The following is a 22987-nucleotide window of genomic DNA, read 5'->3' as shown; positions in this document are numbered from 1 at the left end:
ACACATTACAGTACAACAGAATGCTCCAGTTTATAAAGCTCCATTTTAATATTCCACTATTGCTGGCCCTGATTTTTGAACTGCTACATACAGAATAGCTCCTCAAATGTATATCAACTTGTTGTCAATGTTTAAATCAGTTTTTCTTACTGTGATCATAAACCTCCAAATTGTGAAAGTAAGCATAAGGTGGACAGCATTTCCAGTGCCTAAAGCATGACTCTATTGTAGATGTGTTTGCACCATAGTGAATAAACTTGAATGAAAGAAGTATAGTAGGTTCTTAAACATCCAGAAACAGTAAATAAAGTTTTAAATTATTTAATTGAAATACAGCTTTTAGAACCTGGGCTATTTTAAATGAACCAAATTGTGCTTTCATTTTAACAGCCTGCCGCACACATCCTGTTCTGTCTGTCAGCCCCTGCTTCAAATTTATTATAACTTTTGTGGCAACTTCACAAGTTCAAAGGCCCCTGGTTGTCAATAGTAATAAATCAGTAATTAACATTGCATTATCTTATTTTATGTTTAAAATGTCTTAATGTTAAGTAACTTTAAATCATTTTAATTACTGTGGTTTTCCAAGATAGATTACAGTGTTAATGTAGCAGTCGTGACAATTTTCCCTGCCTTTTGACTTGTGTTTACAAAACAGTTGCTGATGTCATTTATATTGATCCAATTTGAATGCAAACAAGATGTCACTCTGAGTCATTGCATGTTCAACTGCAGTGCTATGAAATTGCAAAGGTGAATTATCTTTACGAGCTGACACTGCCCCTCAGGATGGTATATGAACTAATTCTAAACATGGGCTCATTTTTTTTGATAGCAAAATTTTTTTCAGCTTTTTTGCTTGTCTTGGGCTTTTTAAGTCTGATTCTGAGATTCTTGAGACACTTGGCTTCCTAATTGTAGCTTACCAAAAGACCAATATGAAAGGACCTAAAAACTGATTTGAAGGCAGCTAACTTACACAGGTGTTGCATGCCATTGAGGCCTAATTTGCATTCATGTAACACTTCAAGTTTTCTGGGGCAAAAACACCCCACCCCATTTATGCTGTATAACACTGCTTACTGCTGCCATATTCGTGCCTATATTTGTCAGTTCTCTGTATGTATGCAACAAAAATCTTTCATCAATGGATTCATACAAATTCTGTTACTTAATCTGAAGCAGAAACATGAAAATGAAGCTGAAGGCAAATTCCTTAATTCAATAGTGTTTTTGGAATAGGAACACATTTTATAAAAATAATCCACTCTTAAAATCTCCAATTTTAGATTCTTTTGCAACATTAATAATTTCACATCAAAAATGAACTCTTGAAACTGTGTAGTACAAAGTTTTCCACCACTTTCACCAAACACTTCAGTAAAACGAATTTTGAACACAGTTCTAGGTGGTGCTATTATTGGACACAGAATTGTATGGAGTTTCTTGCTATTTTTTAACTTGATTTCCTTCACTGTCGCTGGGTTAAAATCCTGGAGCTCCTGGAACTCCCTCCCTTACAGCACTGTGGGTGTATGTATACCTCAGGGACTGCAGTCGTTTAAGAAGGTAGCTCACCACCACCTTCTTGAGGGCAGTTAGGGATGGGCAATAAATGATGGCTTAGCCAGCGATATCCATATCCTGTAAGTGAATAACAAAAAAAAAGTTTTAAACAATATTTCTATCTCAGAAATAATATTTCACCTGTCTGTACAATGGTTATGTAACCTCCCAGTGTTAAAACAACAAAGGTCCTGTACCTTTTGGGCTTTCAGTCACATAGGATGGTGTTACAATGGAGATTTTTGTTACAGTTTGTGATCCCCTAATTCTGTCATACGACATGATGCAGTAACAATCATCCAACAATATGGCCATTGCTCTTCAGGTGAAGAGAAATCAGATTATAATTAAACAAGCTTTTCTTATTAAAGTATTACAGCTGACACACTGTCATCCTAAGAATCTGAACTGGATTCAAACTTGGGCCTCAGAGATTTAAGGAAAGTGGAAGCCAGTATTTTAATTTACTTTTGCAATCTTTCTTAACCACATGAACTTAGATCAGCTTGGGTACTCTGAATGCACTTTGTGGGTGGAGGGCTGAGAAAGGATTATTTGCATTTAGTTTCTTTGACTGTCATCAAGCTTTCTGTTTCTTTTCCCCCAACCTCCACCCCAGGGAGGAATAGGCAGGAAACATGAGCCCATTTACTGCACCTTTGGAATTGAATCAAGATATAAGTGCTTTGAAATCTTTTACTCAATTGATTGAAGATCATTTCTGGATCATTTGTGCTGTGTAACTATTTATGTTGCTTCTGCAAAAAATCTTCAGTTTGCTGTGCAAGTGGTCTTTGCTTATTTTCCTGCTTCCTGTAGGTTTTTTTGGCCATGATTTGTAATGAAGCAAATTTGCATAACTGATCTAAGCGTAAGAAACTGACCAATTGCAAACCACTGAGCTTTCCAGATTTTACTGGACCAATTACACTGGCTTTAATAGTTGGCTTGGTAAAACAGAAAGAAATACACTTTTTGACTGTTGCTTACTGTTTTTAACATAGTACATTCCTTACCCCAAATGTATACTACAGGAAGTATATGCTAATAAATTACCTACAATCCTGCCTGTTGTCATGGCAGTTTTACTTACTGTTTTGTAATCCGTTATTATTCTTTTATATTTAGAAATGTTCCAACTTTATATTTGCTCCATTAGTGCCAACAAGACCTTGCGTTTATATATTGCCCCAACATAGTAAAACACCCAAAGGCATGTCACAGGAGCGCTATCAAGCAAAATTTGACACCATGCCACGTAAGGAGTTATTAAGACAGATGACCAAAATTGCCTACTTTCACCCGTCTCTGCACCTGCCTCAATCTGCCTTTGCTATCTCTAGATTTGTCTATTCCAATGTTCTCCTGGCTGACCTCCCATCTTCCACCCTCCATAAGCACTCCACTATTGGCTGCTGTCTCTTCAACTGTTTTGGGCTCTAAACTTCTTCGCCTCTCCATCAGGTTGACATTCAGGAATTACACTGTACTGATCCTTTTTGTTTTTAGTGAAGGAACTTGGCTAATAGATGAATGCTTTTCCTGGACTTGAATAGGTAGCTTGAATGTTGGATCTCCAAATGCTGATGGATCAAGGCTGTTTCCCTATTTTAACATTACACCTGTATCAGTTATGTAAACCAGAAGGATAGGACTGCCATATGGTGAGCTTTTACTTAGATAAATTCAATGTCTTTTATTGGGCCGGTGAGTTTCCTTGCAGTGTTGTTGGGTGTCTCAACAACTGGGCTGAGCTGCCAAACTTTGCCCATATCAGGCAGCAGCATTCAATCTGAGGAGGTTAGTGTTTAGTTAAACACAAAGCACAAGTTGTAACAGTGATCTATTGCCTCATTTAAATTTATTTTAACCACTTTGATCTTGTACTCTATGTCTCTATTAATAAAACCCAAAGTGTAATTGCTGTTTTTTCCTATGGCTTTGCTAACGACAGTTGCACTTTGAAAGAATTCTGCATTTATATTGCTAGGTTCTATGTTTCATCTTTCATATCAGAGGATTTCTTAAAAATTACCTACAGAAATTATGAAATGTTGAGCTCTATTTTCTATGCTTCACTTTTTTTATTTTGTCTTTTTTCAAGTAATTCTGCAACTAGCAGTAGTTACTCATTTTGAAGTCTCTTTTGAAGAATAGCATGCATGCTGTGGTGATGTGTGTTATCCAGGGCTCTGACACATTAAGATCTTTTGTCTTTCCACACGGCAAACTCTAAATCACCACCTTTATAGCTGTGCAGTCCAGATCGGCGGGACTGCTCTCCTTTGGCTTCTTTTTCAATTCAGTTGTAAACAGAGAATCTCCTGCATTGCCTTCTCTTTCCACTCCTACAGCATTACCTCTGAAGCCCCCAAGGATCTTTCCTTGAGCCCTTCTTATTTCTCATTGACATGCTTCCTCTTGGTGACATCATTCAAAAGCACAATGTCAAATTCCATGTATGCTGACAACACTCAGCTCCACCATATGGTCTTCTCCTACTCCTATTTCTTATGTTCCTATGTTCTACCTCATATCCACTATTGGATTGCATGAACAGAAATTTTCTCCAATTGAATATTTGGATGATCAAAGCCATTCTCTTTGACCACTGCTACATACTAATTTCCCTATCCATGGATTCCATTCCCCTTCCTGGTCACTCTGAGTTTGAACTTGGCTGTTTACAACCTTTGTTTCGGAGCTGAGCTTCTGACTTATATTGCCTCTCTCACCAACATTGCCACATTCCATCTCTGATATCATCTGTCTTAATCCATCTCTGTGTCAGTCCATCAGCTACTGAAACCCTCATCCATGCTTTTGTTACCTTCAGACTTGATAATTTCAATGCTCTCCTGGCTAGTCTCATGTTTCCCACCCTCCTAAGTTTTAGTTCATCCAAAGTCCTGCTGCCAGTACCTAATCTGTAATTTGTACCATCCATTGCACTAGTTCATCCATCACCTCACTGCTCATTGACCTATGTTTGGCTCCCACTACAGCAGAGTCTGTTTTTTTTAAAGTTCTCATCTTGGTTTTCAAACCTCTCCATGACATTGCCCCTCCCTATTTCTGTAAGCTCCTCCAGCCCTACAACCCTCTATTGACTCTGTGCCCCTCCAACTCTGACCACTTGTGTTCCCCCAATTTTCATTGCTCCATGATTGGTGGTTGTCCCTTAAGCTACTGCAACCATAAGCTCTGAAATTCCCTCCCTAAACCTCAGTGTTTCTCTCTCCTTAAGGCACTCCTTAAAGCTTGAGCTTTTGGTCCCCTCTCCTAATAACTCCTTATGTGGCTCAGTGTAAAACTTTATCTGATCATGTTCCTGTGGATTGCCTTGGGATGTGTTACTATGTTAAAGGTTTTAAATAAATGCATGTTGTTGGAGAGAATGTGATATCTCAACAGGCAAAGAAGGAAGACGTGTAGGATTTAATAGGGTAGATACAGAGAAACTATATCCTGGCCGAGGAATCCAGAACACAAGGGCATGTTCTTAAAATTAGAGCCAGGTAATTTTGGCGTGAAATTTTCCACACAAAGGATATTGGAAACCTAGAACTCTGTTTCTCTCTAAATAGATGGTGGATACTGGTCAGTTGTGGTTTTCAAGAATTAAACCAAAAGATTTTTTTGGGGTAAGAGTTTTGAGGGATATGGACAAAAGGCAAGTGAGTATGATCTAATTGAATGCTGAAACAGTTTTGAGGGACTAATGATCTATTGGTGTTCCTATATGTGGTAAAGTAGCTCCCATTAATCTGGAGTATGGAGCAGAATGAGTGGAGGCCTGCGAGCTGCTCTGCAACTTTTCTTTTACCTAGGAGAGATGCATATAGACAGAAAAATTGTTTCTTAAAGAAGAAATGGTGTGAGGAAGACTGAACGATATTTTTAAAAGACACTTTCACAGTTGTACCCACAATAATAGGTCAAAGGTACTGGATTGTTCCTTGGTTGGAAGCTTATTACTGGTCCTTATAAGCAGAATATATACTATATGGGCACTGTTTAGGCACATACGAACATACAAATTAGGAGTAGGAGTAGGCCACTTGGTGCTTCAAGCCTGCTCCACCACTAAATAAGATCATGGCTGATCTGATTGTAACCTCAGCTGCACATTCCCACCTGATAACCTTTCACCTCCTTGCTTTATCAAGAACCTATCTAGTTCTGCTTTAAAACTATTCAAAGACTCTGCTTGCACCGCCTTTTGTGGAAGAGATTTCCAAAGACTGACGACCCTCAGAGAAAAATATTTTCTTCATCTTTGTCTTGAATGGGCTACCCCTTATTTTTAAACAGTGACCCCTAGTTCTAGGTTCTCCCAAAATAAGTGGGTGACAATAAGTCACTCTGTAGCTGATGTTTGCATTGATATTTATCTTACCTTCCTGCTGGTACTCGCTAAACCTATTTAAAGTTTTAATTTGAAAGCCTAGGAATGTAGTGCATATGCAAGCACTAGTGCTGGAACCGTTCCAGTAAAAATGGTCTTGGTGCAGGAGATAATGAATGTCGGACGTTGATTTTCCCAACAGCAAATTTTATCTGCATTTACACAGTGGTACAGAAGAGCTTTGTGCTAAATCAGAACAATATCTAGAAAAGGAATTTGGGGTTTAATACTTTGTTTTAAGCTGACTGTATCCTTCTATTTTGAATTATTGTTTTAAAAATTTTTTTAGATCGATTGGATGTATTTTAACGCGGTCTTATAATTTAATGGGCATAGTAGTTGTGTTACATAGTTATGGAAAAGTACTGTTTTATTTACAGTTTGTACTTTTTAAAAACTCCAGATTCTGACCTCAATGATGCATCTATGTTTGAACTTCAAACTGAAATTGTCAGATCTCGCCTACTGTTAAATATCTGCTCAGCTCATACTACCCTCTTGAAACACTATTTTGTTGAGCAATTCAACCTTCAAAAAGTACATTGAAAATACGCTTTGAATTCTTAAACTTTCACCTAACATCATTTATACCTTTTATTCATATGTTAACTAACAAAAAATCTCTATTTTCTTTGTCAGCATTGTTACGTAGTGCTGAAACATCTAAACTTGGTTTCATGTTTAATCGTTATTGAATTGTTCTAGTTCTATACATCTGTCCAAGAATACTTAAGTAATTATCTGAATAAGCTAAAAGTCCTTCACTGAAAGTCATTAGTAACTTCCCTTTCTCCAGCAGTTGGAAATCAAAAAGATGGGAACCCTGTTTTGTATTACATAAGCATGTTTTGTGTTTTTTTGAGTTGACACATATGCCCTTTTTAGATTTCCTACCCCCACTCCCCATGCTGTGTAATATCCAATCTCCAGCTGCAGAGGAAGGCTGAAGCTCTTTTCTGTGACATGCTAAGACTAGCCCAGTGTTTAATTTGTTAATGACCAAAGGTAACCCTTTTCACTACTTTCTCTTGTCCATCTGGAAGCATCTGGTTTGTGCTTGGTGCTTCCCGATGATGGAGATGGCAGCATGCAGACACAGAACTCAGCTTATGGAGGAACTTGGCTGCAACTTACATCTCTTAACCTGGCACAGGATTTTGGAAATGCACTACCAAATAAGTTTGTTTTCAAAATGGGGTCTTTTTACTTGATGATACAGTATATGCCTTATGTACTTTTCATGACATGTCTACTACTATTCTACACAACTTTCACAAAATATTTAGAATGAGAAAGGCCGTTCGGTCCATTTTATTTCATCCATCCAAAAAGCCTTTAAGGTCCCTTCGCTATAGTATAAGATTTGAGAGTATGAACCAATTTTGAAAACAACTTAAAAATCAAGTTTTTAAAAAAATCTGCCCATGTATATTTGAGGTTGCAGGTAGCAGTACTAATGTACATGTGATTGATATACATAATGCAAAAGAGAGGGATTTATGATGTATTTGTAATGCATTACTTCATGAAGAGAAATGCTCTTAGTTTGTATGAGATCCAGGGAACTTTAACTCTAATATTATAAAAGGAAAACTACTGGCCATCCAGGTTTTGAGATCAGGAGGTCATTGTGGTATTGTGTGGTGATGCAGTAAGCACATGACACTCTAAAATGCAGCAATGAATACTTAATTTCACATGGTAAAAGGACCCTTTTTTGAAAGAAGCTAAGTTATTTAATAAGTACTTAAAATTGTTAGCTGAGCACTTGTAATTTATAACTATATATAAGAGAGGAACTTCAATGTCCATCACCAAGTATGGCTTGGTAGCACCACTACTGACTGAACTGGTCGAGTTTTAAAGGGCATATCTGCTAGACTGGATCTGCGGCAGGTGAGAGGGAACCAGCAAGAGGGAAAAACATACTTGACCTCATCCTCTCCAACCTGCCTGCCACAGATGCATCTGTCCATGACAGTATCGGCAGGAGCGATCACCACATAGTCCTTGTGGAGATGAAGTTCCGTCTTCACATTGAAGATACCCTCAATCTTGTGTGGCACTACCACAATGCTAAACGGGGTAGATTTCAAACAGATCTAGCAACTCAAGACTGGGCATCCCTGAGGCGCTGTGGGCCATCAGCAGCAGCAGAATTGTACTTGACCACAACCTGTAACCTCATGGTCCGGCATGTCTCCCACTCTACCCTTACCACCAAGCCAGGGGATCAACCCTGGTTCAATGAAGAGTGCAGGAGGGCATTCCAGGAGCAGCCCCAGGCATACCTAGCAATGAGGTGTCAACCCGGTGAAGCTACACCACAAGACTACTTGCATGCCAAACAGCATAAGCAGCAAGTGATAGTCCGAGCTAAGTGATTCAACAAACATAGATCTGATCTAAGCTCTGCAGTCCTGCCACATCCAGCCGTGAATGGTAGTGGACAATTAAACAACTCACTGGAGGAGGAGGCTCCACAAATATCTCCCTCCTCAATGATGGGGGAGCGCAGCACATCAGTGCAAAAGATAAGGCTGAAGAACTTGCTACAATTTTCAATCAGAATGCTGAGTGGATGATCCATCTTGGTCTGCTTCAGACGTCCCCAGCATCACAGATGCTAGTCTTCAGCCAATTTGATTCACTCCACATGATATCAAGAAACGGCTGAAGGCACTGGATAGTGCAATAACCCTGACAATATTCCGGCAATAGCACTGAAGGCTTGTGCTCCAGAACTTGCCCCGTCCCTAGCCAAGCTGTTCCAGTACAGCTACAACATTGGCATTTGCCCGACAATGTGGAAAATTACCCAGATAGGTCCCATACACAAAAAGCAGGACAAATCCAAACCGGCCAATTACTTTCCCATCAGTACTCTCGATCATCAGTAAAGTGATGGAAGGGTCATCAACAGTGCTATCAAGTGGCACCTGCTTACTGGAGCTCAGGTTGGGTACTGCCAGGGCCACTCAGCTCCTGACCTCGTTACAGCCTTGGTTCAAACATGGACAAAGAAGCTGAACTCCAGAGGTTAAGTGAGAGTGACTGCCCTTGACATCAAGGCCACATTTGACCGAGTGTGGCATCAAGGATCCCTAGCAAAACTGGAGTCAATGGCAATCAGAGGTGAAACTCTCTGCTGGTTGGAGTCATGCCTAGCAAAAAGGAAGATGGTTGTGATTGCTGGAAGTCAGTCATGTCAGCTCCAGGCCATTTCTGCAGGACTTCCTCAGGGTAGTGTCCGAGGCTCAACCATCTTCAGCTTTATCAATGATCTTCCCTCCATCATAAGGTCAGAAATGGGGATGTTAGCTGATGATTACACAATGTTCAGCTATTTGCAACTCCTCAGATACTGCAGCAGTCCATGTCCAAATGCAGCAAGACCTGGACAACATCCAGACTTGAGCTGACAAGTGACAAGTAACATTTGTGCCACACAAGTGCCAGGCAACAGCCATCTCTAACAAGACAGAATCTAACCATCACCCCATGACATTCAATGACATTACCATAGCTGAATCCCCCACTATCAAAATCTTGGGGGTTACCATTGACCTGAATCTGAACTGGACTAGCCATATAAACACTATGACTACAAGAGCAGGTCAGAGGCTAGGAGTCCTGCGGAAAGTAACTCACCTGACTCCCCAAAACCAGTCCACAATCTACTTGCATGGATGAGTGCAGCTCCAACAACACTGAAGAAGCTTGACACCATCCAGGGCAAAGCAGCCAGCTTGGTTGGCACCCCATCCACAACCATCCAGTCCCTCCACCACCGATGCACAGTAGCAGCAGTGTGCACCATCTACAAGATGCAATACAGGAATTCACCAAGGCTCCTTAGACAGCACCTTCCAAACCCATGGTCGCTACCATCTAGAAGGACAAGGGCAGCAGATAGATGGGAACACCACCACCTGGAAATTCCCCTCCAAGCAACTCACCATCCTGATTTGAAAATATATCGCCGTTCCTTTACTGTTGCTGGGTCAAAATCCTGGAACTCCCTCTAACAGCACTGTGGGTGTACTTGCACCACATGGACTGCAGCGGTTCAAGAAGGAAGCTCACCACCACCTTCTCAAGGGCAATTATGGATGGGCAATAAATGCTGGCCCAGCCAGCGAAGCCCGCATCCCTTGAATGAATAAAAGAAATAAGAGAACACCATATATACATTGACTTAAATTTCTCAGCTAGCCGCTGGGAAATTTCACAGGAATTTCTAAGTGGTGTAAAACTTTAATGCAAACACGCTCAGCATAGATTTGCAAGTTATGAACTTTCATAACAATATAAAATAAGAACAGGTAAAGAGCAAAGTCTTTTACAGTTTGTGCCCAATACTGAACTTTACTCAGTCTTATGAGGTAGGTGAGTTATCATGGGCAAAACTTCAAGATGGTAATCCATGTAACAACCATTCCTGACTGCAAACAAAATTTCCTTCCATGATGTTGCATTTACTTTGATTCAGCTGAATCTTTGACAAGCCTTCTGTGAGACAGCTTATCAAATACCTGTGAAAATCTGTATGCACTACTTCTTCTTTCATCTGCCCAATTGACCATCTCAAAATGACCAAATCTGTGTAATCCATCTTTCCTTTAACAAGTCCATGCTGTTTTCCTTAATTATCCCATACGCCTCTAAATTATTAACATTTTGGTCACATTATGGACTCCAGAAGTTTACTCACAAATAACATTTGATGGACCAGTTTATAGTGTTATTCTGCTTTCCTTTTTTGAACAGAGGTATTACACTGGCTATCCTCCAGCCCTGTGACCAATATTCCCTCTAACATTTATTTGCAACCAGCCAGCTTCGTGGCCAGGTTTTAAACTGTCTAACATTTCCTGTGTAACTACTAAGGTAAGTTGTGTTGATCTGTCCCAGGTTTCTGACTAGCTCAAAGCAAACAGGCAACAAGGGAGTTGCAGGCAAGTTGTTGAGGATGATCTGCTTCTATCACTGCTTGTTTGTCCCTACAACCACACCCCCCCCACCTCTCTCTCTCTCTATCTCTCCGCCCCCCACACACACACCTTAAACCAGCTTATATTTCAACTCTTTCTTGGACTCGAACTCAAGTTCTGTCGAAGGGTCATGAGGACTCGAAACGTCAACTCTTTTCTTCTCCGCCGATGCTGCCAGACCTGCTGAGTTTTTCCAGGTAATTCTGTTTTTGTTTTGGATTTCCAGCATCCGCAGTTTTTTTGTTTTTATTATTGTTGAGGATGAGGTCAACTATATTTTTCCCTCTTGTTGGTTCTCTCACCACCTGCCCCAGAGCTAGTCTAGCAGCTATGGTCCCTTTAAGATTGATGCACAACCACGCATATGCATATCTTAAAGGAATGTTGCTTTTGCGTGATCTGTTTGTTTGTTGTGCGATACTTTCCCGATTGCTGTACTACTGCGCACCCTCACTGTTTAGAGAGAATGTTGTGACATCATTTGCATTTTAAGATTGATAATTTTTGATCGGGGCTGTACCATCTGCATTTTGGCTTCCTTCAGCAGCCTAGGATGTTATCTTGCAGAGGCCAAGTGGACTACCCATGTTGACTCTTTAGGAAACAATTTGATTTTTTTTCCGTTATCTTTAACAAGTGTTTACATCCTACTCTGGTATACCTACATTTTTACTTCCACCAGTACAGTATGAAAATGGATGTAAAATATTTATTTGCTTTCGTTTACATCTCCCTACTTCACAATTGGATTCCCCCTTCATCCTTGAAAATTCCTATTGCGTTTATATTTTCTTTGTTTAATTGGTTCATAAATATTCTTGTAAGCCTTGAAAATCAGGGGGTGGTGGGGTCGGGTCGGAGGTTAGTTGGATTGCTGGGGGTGTGTTAGAGGGGTCAGTTATGGAGTTACCCAGGTGTCAAGACCAGGTTTTATACTGTCTAACATTTCCTGTGTAACTACTAAGGTAAGTTGCGTAGATCTGTCCCAGGTTTCTGACTAGCTCAAAGCAAACAGGCAACAGGGGAGTTGCAGGCAAGTTGGTGAGGATGAGGTCAAGTATGTTTTTCCCTCTTGTTGGTTCTCTCACCACCTGCCCCAGAGCCAGTATAGCAGCTGTGTCCTTTAGGACTTGGCCAGCTCAGTCTGTAATGGTGCTACCAAGCTGCTCTTGGTGATAAACATTGAAGTTCCCCACCCAGAGCACATTCTGCACCCTTGCTGCCCTCAGTGCTTCCTCCAAGTAATTTTCAACATGGAGGAGTATTGATTCATCAGCTGAGGGGGGTGGTACATGGTAATCACCAGGAGGTTCCCTTGCCCATGTTTGACCTGACGCCATGATACTTCATGGGGTTCAGAGTCGATGTTGAAGACTCTCCCGAATGTATACCACTGTACCGCCACCTCTGATGGGTCTGTCCTGCCGGTGGAATAGGACAGCGCCTGGTGATGCTGGTGTCTAGGACATAGTCATACTCATGGATTCATACCTTACAGACAATGTCAGGCTGTTGCTTGACTAGAGCTGTGAGACAGCTCTTCCAATTTTGGCACAAGATTCCAGATGTTAGTGGGGTCAACTGGGCTGAGTTTGCCGTTGTCGTTTCTGGTACCTAGGTGATGCCAGGTGGCCTATCTGGTTTTATTCCTTTTAGACTTTTTAGCAGTTTGATACAACTGAGTGGCTTGCTAGGCAATTTCAGAGGGCTTTTAAGAATCGACCATTGCTGTGGGGCTGGCGTCGCATGTTGGCCAAACCAGTTAAGGGCAGCAGGTTTCCTTTAGTCCAGCTTATGCTGGACGTAATAGCGAATGTTTTTTTCTGACAATCGGCAATGTCATCATCTTCAATAACCACCACCACTGCCAAGCGTCCCAATGTCATCATGTACTCCTGCGATCGTTCGGTCGATGGGTGCATGCAAGAGTTGGCAGCGCACCTGCTGACAATTAAGAGGCCTATTAAGGCCCTTAAGCAATTAATTAATTTGTATTTTTTTGTTGCCTATCCAACCTTATAGATGGCGGGTGGGCGAATAGGCCAGGCAGCCTTTGCATTTTTTTACGAAACCTCATCCATGAGTGGGATGAGGTCTTCAACAGCAAGTAAAAAATGCAAAAAAAAAATGTCCACTCCGTTTTAAACAAGCCCCTCTTCATGTGACTGAGTCACATGTGGGGACACGTTTATATAATTTATTAAACATTTATTTTCCTTTGTACAAATCTTCAACTACTTGAGGCAGCTCAGTTCCCTCAGGGAGCTGTCAGCACGCATCCTCCCCGTGCATGCGCAGACTTCCACGTTTGTTTTCTTCCCCCCCCCACCCCCAGCCCCAACAACGCCCTAGCAACGCTGAGCCTTTCAGTGCGGCTTTCATGCCAGCTGGCCGTTAATTGGCCAGCCAGCGTGAAATTGCGGTTGGGGCCCGAATGCGGGCAGCGGTCCGTTTCGTGGCCACTTCTGGACCCGCCCGACGAAGGGAAATTCCCATTAAGTCCTTCCAGACTACTCTGGATTAAATAAAGAAAATAAACATTTCATTTATATATAGCTTTATTCCATCTTCAGTATGTTCCAAACAATTTAAAACCAATTAATTAGTAATTGCCATGTAGGCAAAAGAAGCAGCCAATTTGCATACAGGGTGGTCTCACAGACAATAAACAAGCAGATGAATGAATGACTGGATAATGTGTTTTTGATGGAGCTAGTTGAAACAGGAATGTTGGCAAAATGCCAGAAGAAAATCTCTTCTGCTCTTCGAGTAGTGCTGTGGAATGTTTTGCATCAATATGAGGTTGGTTGGTTTTTGTTTTGTATCTTCACACACACCTTTTTCCTTTTGTTGAATAGTAGGCATGTGTTGGAAGGATGAGCAGGCTGATTATCAACCTGTTTGAACCTCACAATGTACACTCCTTCTGTGGCCAGCAAGTCATGGAGTGGGACTTGAATCCGGAGCTGCTGGCTCAGAAGCAGGGATTCTGCCTACTGACCCACAGGACCTTCTACATTTGAGGTTGGTGATATCCAGGGGAAAGAATGGTATGGTATTTGGCACTGGAGTCATATATATTTTAAATGCCTGAAACTGATCAAATAATTTCCTCCTCAATCAACTGTTATGATCCTAAGCATGATACAATATACCAGTTTGCCATTTTCTATCATAATAAAAACAGAAAATGCTGGAAAAACTCAGCAGGTCTGGCAGCATCTGAGAAAACAGAAACCGTTTTGAGTCCGTATGACTTCTCTCCAGAGCTAAAGAGGAGTAGAAATGTGATGGATATTATACTGTTTAAGAAGGGTGGAGCAGGTGGAGCAAAATAGGTGGTCAGAGATAGGTGGGAGCTCAGGAGAGATTGACAAAGATGCCATGGACACAAAACAAAGGAAGTGTTAATGGTAGTGTTAAAGACTAAAGAAAGTGCTGATAGTGGTGTAAAGGTCAAATAGCACAGGGTCAGTGCCATTCTTGCCTTTATTGGTCCCAGTAACATCAGAAAATTGAACAAGAGGATTATTGTTCTCCTTTTACACCTCTCCCTAATTTTTCAATATTTGCTATGGCCTTGAATTTTATAAATTGCACAAACGTACCTCCATTATTTTGTCAACTGGATCACGTGAGTGTAAAGCTAAATGAAGTCAGCTAATACTAGCAAAACCTGACTTGCAATATCCTATAGTACACCCTGTAATGTAAATAAATTGGGCTGAATAATCATAAATCATTTTCTGATTTTTAGTTCTGATGTTTTGGATATTGATGTGATGAACTGCATAAATTGGCATTTTAATTAATCTTGTCCCCCTCCCACCTTCCCCCCACTTTCCTGAATGTTGTAATGTGTTCTGGGATATAGTTCCACGGATGGTGGTAGCCTTCAATAGCTATCCAAGTATGAAGATAAGCAGTGAACTGTATTACTGCAACATCAGCAATTGATCTTATTATGGAATTGCTTGCTTGCTCTTATTATGCTCATTCTGAAACCAGTGGAATTGCAAAGAATGAATAACCTACTCAGTGTAACTGGCACTACTTTCACTGAACAGACTAACCAATTGAACAACTTAAACTGAATTAGGCTTGTGTATCCTCTCTGCCTTTAGGTACAATTAAAAGAAAACACTCTTTGGGCCCACAGCATCTCTTAGATATCACACACAATCCAATTTAATTGCAGTGCATTTTGAGCACAAAATAATCACGGTGGACTGTAATTTGTACTACTCAGGTATCAGTAGCCACTGATGTTGAAAAGATACAAACATTCCTTTGCTCATTAGCAATTCATGGAGTTAGAAAATTGAGTTTACATTTGTGTCATCACACATCAGCTGTACATTCATAGTAGTTAATTTCTAGTACTGTCCAAAAATAATGGATTTGCTGTTACTTAGTTGTTTGGGTCCTAGCCCACATTATTGGGAAAGGTTTGTTATAGATAACTTGTGTTACCCTACTCTTATTAGGCTGTTCAAAGGAAAATGTTTGCAAGTACCCATCCTAACAGGAAAACTGACGTCTGACATTATCAGCAGAAGTGTCAGGCAAGTTGACTTCACACATTTCAGATGCCTGCAAGAAACAAGTTACCGTGAAAAAAGTCAATACAGAGGAGCAAAAAAGCTCCCTAACAACAATTTTGGCTACCCCTGTGACATGAGAAACATTCTGTGAATGTGGAAGCAGCTGGACTTTCCAAGGTGTCTCCCCTGTCACTGAAGGTGGGAGGAGGTAATGTTTTTGCTCCTGTTTGTGAACAATATATCTCAAAAGCTAATGTCTGGATTTCAGTAAAACTTCGTATACCGGGTCTGGCCCAAGGAAGAAAAGTAAAGCTGTGGATCCAAATCCTCAATTTTTTTTTAAAAAACGATTTGTTAACATTGGGAGATAGGGAAAATTGACGTTTTTTTGACTTGTTTTATTTATAATGCTGTTGATTGTTTTAGAATGTTGTGGATTTTCTCAGCTGCTGTGGTGGAGTTTGTCACAGTTGTCAAAATATGAGCAGAATTTTCAGAGCAGGTTGTTGGACGTGGATTGGCCTGAAGCCTCCTCAGTGAGATGGAAGCTCTTTCAAAGATTTTTTTTCAGCTTTGTAGTTGCAGAGCATCTACCAAGTAGGGAAAAGTCTAAAGGGAGAGCTGTGTCTAATTGTAATAATGTTGAGTTAACACAGTGTGGCAGATGTATGCGCTCTACTGAGTATCCTCTTCACTTATTATAATATGTCCTTGAGGTGATGCCTGTGCGTTGCTCAGATCTTGCCTTGTGAGAAATGGTTTGTATGGAAGTTGCAGCTTTCTGCACTTGCAGTGCATACTTTTTGAACACTTATGTGCTGCACTGCCCTCAAGTGTTTGTATTTCACTAGAAAATTAAGGTTGTTGAAAAGGAAAAGAAAAGGATTTGCAGCAATATGTGTCTTTGAAACTTTAAACTGTAATATCTTTCAAAATGAAATTGCAAGTCAAGAGAACTGGGGAGGATCGCTTTTTGCATTGCCTCTGCAGTTAATAAGATGCCTATTTAATTTTTTTCAAATTCATTTAAACTTTCATGTTCAAATGTAGTTTTATGTAACAACATCTGCTGGGCCTTAGGACATATATACCTATGTGTAGCCTGCATTTGAACCCTGAAAATTAATTTGAGAAAAAATATCAGTGTTCTTGCACAGGTATTGGTACATTAGAAAGAAAACAGTTCTTCCAATTTGCCTTCAACCATCCTACGAGTCACATTACTCAACAACTCCACTGTCTTTGTATAAGCATAGCAATCTATCTCAGTTAATTAGTCTACAACAGACTCAAGAAAACTTCAGTGGACCACACGTCCAAAATCACTTGCTCCTCCCAAGTTATCTACACTTACTGTCCATCAGGTCTTAAATTACTCATGTACTGTATTGCAAATGTTATTTTCTAAAATAAAATTATCTAATTTATATTTGAATGAATTAATGCTAACTGTTCCCAGCACCTCCCTTGGAAGCATGTTCCAAAGATTGGCGACTTGCTCACTGAATATTGCTTCCACAGATTTAATTTTAATGCAGGCTGTGCCCTCTAACTCTTTTGCACAGAATGAGGAAGCTTGTCATGGTCTACATTATCTGTTCCCTTTCAGAATGCTGAAGAACAGCAATCATAGCTCCCCTCAACCCTCTGTTCCAGTGAGGATATGTTCAAGTGACATAATTGCTCCTCATTATGAATCCCTCTCTCCCAATATTCATTCTGGTTGCTCCATTCCCTATGCTTTGAATAGCTGCAATATCCTTTTTGTCCTGCAGCAATCCGCACTGCACATGCACATGTAAAATACAGTAATCGGAGCAATGATTTATAAAGTGAAAAGATTACCTTACTATTTTGGCTTGATATTGAAGTTTTAAAACATCCCAATTCTGGTTTGCTTTACTCAATGAGCATTGTTGCAAAAGCTTTTTAGTGAAAGAAATAACTTGCATAAAAATAGCATCTTTCTCAATCTCCAGATGTCCCAAAGCACATCACAGCTAATTAAGCACTTTTTGAAATATAATCACTCTTGTAATGTGGGAAACATGGCAGTCAAGTTGTGCACAGTAAGACCCCACACGTAACAATGTGATAAGGACAGCCAATCTGTTTTTGAGATGTTGCTTGAGGGACAAATATTGGTCCCCTCTTTGAATAGTGCCATGGAACTTATATATCCATTTAAGAGGGCAGATGGAGTCTTTGTTTAATGCTTCATCAGAAAATCAATATTCCTAACAGCTTAACACTTCCTCAGTACTTCACTAGGGTGTCAGCTTAGACAATTGCGCAAGTCTCTGGAGTAGCAGTTGGTTAATAACCTTCTGACTCAGAGGTGAGTGTGCCACCAACCGAACCATATCTGACACCTGTAGCATTTTTCTTGTAAATATGTCTTGTTAATTAAATAATAGCCCCTTTCTGGATTTTGTTTTGCCCTCATATAAAGCATTTTACATTTTTCTGCATGGAATTTCATCTGTCACCTTTCAACTCAATTCTCAGGAATACTGAAATTCAACTTGCGTTTCATATTCAACTTCGGAGTTTACCGGTGTCAGGGAGATATTTTTATCAAATATATATATATATATATATATATATATATATGCTAACCTCTGTGAAGGAATTCACCATTGGACTTTTGATTATGGACTGTCGTGAAACAATAATTCTCATCGTTGCCCTGTACCTCTTTCTGTCCCTTATCCCTCTTTTATTGTATGAATGTACCAGGGGCTACACGTGACATGCCTCCTGCATTTTGAGTGTGTGTGAATTAAACTAACCCTTTTAGTTCATCCTATCTCAAGATTACTGTGGGGTTATTAACAGAAATTGAATCACACCGAAATTGAGGGATTGGGAAATAAGCCACCACACAAAGGGGGAAATCAAAAGTCAAAAAGCACTTTTTCTGTTTACCGATGGGTGGTGAGAGGAGAAATCACGGCTGTTTAAATTAAACCCCCTCCTGTCTGTAACAACATCTTTAATAGGTTTGTTATATTTTCACTCCATATTGTTAAATGTAATTCTTGGTTTCCCTTGCAGTTTTCTTGTTCAAAGCCCTTATTGATGGCTGAAAAGGTCAAGCATTTATTAGAAGAAGTCTATTTAATGGTGGAGCTGTAGAACGGGGCTCAATATGCCCCTTCTTTTACCCTGAGCCATTCACACCCAGGTTCGTCAAAAGTAGCTAAAGAAGTGCAGCTGTACTCAAGCTGAGGCTGTAGTCAGATTGGTGCATTGATAATATTGACTAAAAAGAGGTCTCCAGCATACAATATTGCTAGGATAGCCTTGCCTTTTAAAAAAAAGTCAAAATTTTTTCATTTGATTTGTCTTCGTAGTTTGTGTCTGTCTGTACCTCTGTGATTCTGGGCCAGGCTGTCACACTTCCCTCCTTTCATTAGAGGTTGAATCCTTTGCTCCATTATTCTGTATATAAAACTTTAAAGTGCCTTTTTGTAAGGGGGATGGTGTAGGTGAGGAAGGGTTAGAACTGGGAATTATGAGACAGGATGGTGGGGATATTCAGATTGATCCAGAGACCATTGTTTCTTGCTGTGAGAATAGAGCAATCTCATTCACAGGAATGACAAGGAAATTCCTTCTTGCAGCTGCATTCAATAATATGCTCTCATTGACAGTAACAGCAGGCAGCTAATGATGAATAGAAATGGTGGAGACTATATCTGACAGCACAGCAACTGGGGACAGAATGGACTATTTATTTTAACTGAATGAGGCTTTCTAATGTTGTTGAGATGTATCTGCAGAAAATCACTGAATTTTAAATTGCCAGATATCTGAAATGAAATTAATAGAATGTGATTGTATGACCGGTAAATCTAAAGGTTTAACAAAGTTGCTACACTTCATAACTTGTCATGGAATGCAGTACAAAAATATGATGGCTATAGACCAATAGTCTAAAAATAACACAAGAAATATATATGAGAGGGTTGTAATAAGGATAAAGTGTAATAGAAATGTAGTCAGTGCATAAGGTGTATTCCATTGAGCTACAACAACAGTCGCTTCTTTAACATGGAAAAAAAAAATCCAAGGCCGCAGTTTTATGGCTCCGTTGGGGCGTAAAATGCGGCGAACCATTCTAAACTGCATTGACCGGCGGGAATGTAAAATCCTGCTGGTGTAAAATTCCGCCCCAAATGTCTTCACAAAGACATAAGGAAAAATAAACACTGAACTGGTAAATATTAAGAGGGGCAACCAAAGGCTTGGTCAAAGAGATGTTTTTTAAAGAGGGTCTTAAAAAATAAAGGCAAAATAATTTAAGGAATGAGTTCCAGAGCATGGGGCTTGGGTGGCGGAAGGCATGACCATCAGTGGTGAGGCAAAGGGAAGGAGGGGGTTGTACAGAAACTGGCTGCCTGTCTCTTGGCCAGTGGTGGATGGTGTGAAGGTAACACTGGAAAAAAAGGAGGTAGTTTGAAGTGAGGAGTGAACAGTAACATGCAAACACTGAAATAGTATGCTATAGTAACCTAAATTAAAGATTGTTGAGATTTTTAATACTGGACCAACAAATATTTATACATTATGAACAGCATAAATTATTTGACCTGGAAAATTGCAGAGATAAGCATGCAGACTAAAAAGATATTTCTTTTTTTTTAATAATTCCAGACTGGGAGTCAACAGATAAAGCAGCAAAAGTTGTAGGTAAGTGCTTGTCCTTTATTTCAAAAGATAAGTTGTGTATAATCACTAAAAATTAAAGGCTGATACTGCTTTGAATAAAACACCAGAAATACTGTGAAAAACTGCGTATATACTTATTATAAACAGTTCTTAAGATGTGATGACATTAGATTTTACTAAAGAAATTGAGAATACTTTTTTCCAATAAACAAGTCTTAACTGGACTGTATAGGTGGTCACCTTATCTTTGATTAAAAATAATCAATGCTACGTAATTTGGAAGTGTAAAATTACAAGATTACTATGCATATTTTCAAGTTTGAACCTAAACAAAATTTGATTCATTCCCCCCATAGTTCCTAGGACAGCAATTCTTCAAGAACTTGATTGAATTGGTTATTCGGCTCTCCTCTTTCTTCACCCCCCTCCCCATTTCCAGTAAAAAAAAAACATCTATTTGGCAATTGATCTTCAATAACCAATTGTAGCATATAAGAATATTGGTGACTTGAGTTGGGCATACTGGGAGAAAAAATGGAATCTGCCTTACCAGCAATTTATTCAACTTAACAATGTATTGTGTAAGGGATCATATTTCATGATCTATTTACTGAAAAAACTATTTATGATTAGCAAAAACAAAAATAAATAGGTGAGTTTGTTTTGTTCTTAGTCTTTTTAAGGAAAAAGGACCTGGGAAGCTCAACATTATGGGCTGAATTCTCCGGTCGGCGAGTGGGGGTGGGGCCTGCTCACTGACAGGTAAAATAACGCATGGTGATGTCTGGCGGGCGTCCCGAGACACCGTGTGCCATTTAGATTTCCAGTTCGGCTGCATGCCTGCCGAACTGTCAAAGGCCTATAAAGGCTTTGTTAAAAACTAATTTAAGCAATTAAGTGAGCTGCCCATCCAACCTTAAGGTTGGCAGGCAGGCAAAGAGCCCAGTCGGCTTTTGTGTTTTTCATGAAACCTCATCTATGGGCGGAATGAGGTTTCATGAAGGGTTTTAAAATTCAATAACAATTTTTAAATAATTTTAAATTATTTTAAAATAATTTGACATGTCCCAGCTCATGTGACAGTGTCATATTTAGTGCTGCTCCTTCAAGGAAATTCTTACAATCTAACTTCATCAATGCGAGTTCTCTTTGAAAGACAGTGTCACATGAGGGGACATGTTTTAAAAGTTTTTAAATACTTTATTTCCGCTTTTAAATGTCAAACTGATCTCCCTGAGGCACCTCTGTGCCTCAAGGAGGTTTCTGAGCTCTTTCACGCACGTGCGAGGCCCCAACTTAGAGAATCCACCACCCCCTGCCCACCCGTTTGCACAGGGAGCGCACAGCACTTCCAGGCGTGTGTCACGCTAGGTGGGCATTAATTTGCCCGCCCATGTAAAATGGCAGCGTGGCGCTGATCGGGTTTGCGCCCGTCCCCGGACTCCCTGCAACAGGGGGAAAATTTTTCTCTATATTTCTGAAATTTGAAGTAACAGGCAAAATTAAAAATTAAGAAGCAAATGTTGTTAATATTTTAAGAAACCTGTGGTCAGTGTCACCTAGTATAATTAAGAGCGACCATGGGAGCATCATCATTTCCAAATTCCCCTCTTCAGTCACACATAACCTGACTTAGACATTGTTCAATCATGGTCACTGGTTCAAAATGGGGTAATTCCCTACATGAAAATTGTGGGAGCACCATTACTACAAGGTCTGCAGTGGTTCAAGAAGGCGACCTACCACAACCTCTCTCAATTGGGGTGTGGCTTTTCCAGTGACACTCATATTCATGAACAAATAATAAAGAAAACCCATTGGGATTCAGAATGTTTTGAAGGTATAACATTTGAGTTACTTAGATCTGAAATTTAAATAGTGAGACCAGTTGTGTAAGTGAGGAGGAAATCTATTAACCTGCAAAAGATCTTGGATGGCAAACATCAGAAAACTTGACATACTTTTTGGCCATTTACGAAAATATGTTCATATGCTTTGCCTTTCTTCTCTACTATTTGAGACTAAAGAGAAGCACATCTTCGCTTCATCCCCAGCTACATAGCCAGGGAATAGGAAACATTCCCAACTGCCCAACAAAGGGAATATGTGTGTTCATTGATTTGCTTAAATTAGAAATAACTACCAGATTAATCGGAACCACATCCACCTGTATAGTCATCGAGTTATAAGGAAAAGTCCTATATGTGAAGGAGTTGTTTGCTGGCAGGATAGTGTTGCACATGTTCAGGGGGATGCGACTAGCAAAAACTTGCAAAACAAATGAATGTGTCTAAATTACAGTAGATTCACATTTTTCTGATTCAGTTTGGGTTTGTTGGTCTTTCATATACTGTGGAAATCCTTTTTTGATGAAATTTTGTCAAAAAGCCAGGTGTTTGGTGGATTTGTGTTGAATTACACTTCAAGCTGAAGGAAGCAACAATTTGGTATTTGGTTTGTGCTTTATCAATTTGAGGCAATCTCCCATCATTGAATTTTCTTGTTCTGTAAAAGTATTACAGAACCCTGTAAGTTTACAGCACAGATGGATGATATTTCACTCATCAGGTCTGTGCTGACTCTTGGAATAAACTAAAACTAATTCCACTTTCTCCCCATAGCCTGCATCTTCCTCTGCTTCGAATAGTTATCAGTTTTCCTTTAAAAGGTGCAGAGGTCTCTTCCCCTAACACACTGTGTGGCAAAGCGTCCTGTGCTCCAGCAACCCTCTGTGTAAAGAATCTTTTCGTAACCTCCTCACTCTGTGCAAATTTTGAATTGTCAGCCTATTGTCACTGACA

General features: G+C 39.9%; 1 protein-coding gene across 22 annotated transcripts in view; it reads left to right on the top strand.

Annotated features, from left to right (window-relative positions):
- The window catches only part of fam49bb (family with sequence similarity 49 member Bb), a 227028-nt gene that overhangs the window by 119781 nt on the left and 84260 nt on the right, over nt 1-22987 (top strand). For 21 of the 22 annotated variants that reach the window (XM_041190326.1, XM_041190343.1, XM_041190344.1 and 18 more), the window contains one exon: nt 20172-20207. The gene's annotated coding sequence lies outside the window, so the exon portion shown is untranslated. Of the gene's footprint in view, nt 1-13850; nt 13993-20171; nt 20208-22987 lie in introns of those variants that run through there. The other variant, XM_041190329.1, reaches the window with a different exon arrangement.

Source organism: Carcharodon carcharias, chromosome 6 (assembly GCF_017639515.1).
Source record: "Carcharodon carcharias isolate sCarCar2 chromosome 6, sCarCar2.pri, whole genome shotgun sequence".
In the NCBI taxonomy this organism is placed as follows: domain Eukaryota; kingdom Metazoa; phylum Chordata; class Chondrichthyes; order Lamniformes; family Lamnidae; genus Carcharodon; species Carcharodon carcharias.
The sequence above is the reverse complement of the archived record's forward strand: the minus strand, read 5'-3'. Positions and strand labels throughout refer to the sequence as shown.